Consider the following 869-nt stretch of genomic DNA (forward strand, 5'->3'; position numbering starts at 1 on the left):
GCCACCTGCAGTCCTCAGTTAACTGGCAGGAAAATGAAAATCTAAAGATTTGCACCATGAAATGTGCCAAATAACGACCTCTCTGACCCAAACCTGCCGGGAATCCTAATTATGTGCCATCATCTCCGTCCCGCTCAACTTTATGGCGGCTTCCTGGCAAATTGTTGCGCATCTGTTCCTGCTCGCTGTGTTTGACGTCAGCCGATCAAGACACAGCTGTCCAACCGACGGGGCTCATTTAACGCTGCAGGACAGACTTTTCAAGCAAAAAATGAGAATCAGATAAATCATAATGGAACTGTATGAGGCTACTGTTTTTTTGTTGCTTTTGTTGTCCTTGGAAAAATAGAGATAGATAAAAAGTACAGTAAAAACTGTTGAAATTGAGATTTTGAATGGATTTTACATCGTCTCGGTTTGCAGATATTAAATTGCTCTTTGGTGTGATTGTTTGTGTTTTTGTTTTGTTTATCTGTGGAGTATTTAAGTTATTCTCTTCGTGTTAGTCTTCTATTTTCATTGTGTTTTGGTTCAACTCTTTGTGTTTGTCACTCTTTCACTGCAAAAACCCCAAATCTTACCTTTCCAAAGTCAGAAAAATGTGCCTACAACAAATGTAGACACATTTTACTTAAACAGAAAAATGAAACCGCCTGGATTTATGCTTATTTTTTGGCACTTCTAGAGCTCCATACTAGGTCTTTTTGATGAAGGTAACTATTCACAGACGTCATTGCCCTTAAACTCAAATGCTCTTTTTAAATAAAAAAAATAAATAAAAACTTCTAGCCATGAGTCTGGCATTTCCATAGATACCAAATACACTGCAAAAACACACAAAGGTATTAGATAATCTGTGAAAAAACTGA

Source organism: Poecilia formosa, unplaced genomic scaffold, assembly GCF_000485575.1.
Source record: "Poecilia formosa unplaced genomic scaffold, Poecilia_formosa-5.1.2 Scaffold419, whole genome shotgun sequence".
Classification (NCBI taxonomy): Eukaryota; Metazoa; Chordata; class Actinopteri; order Cyprinodontiformes; family Poeciliidae; genus Poecilia; species Poecilia formosa.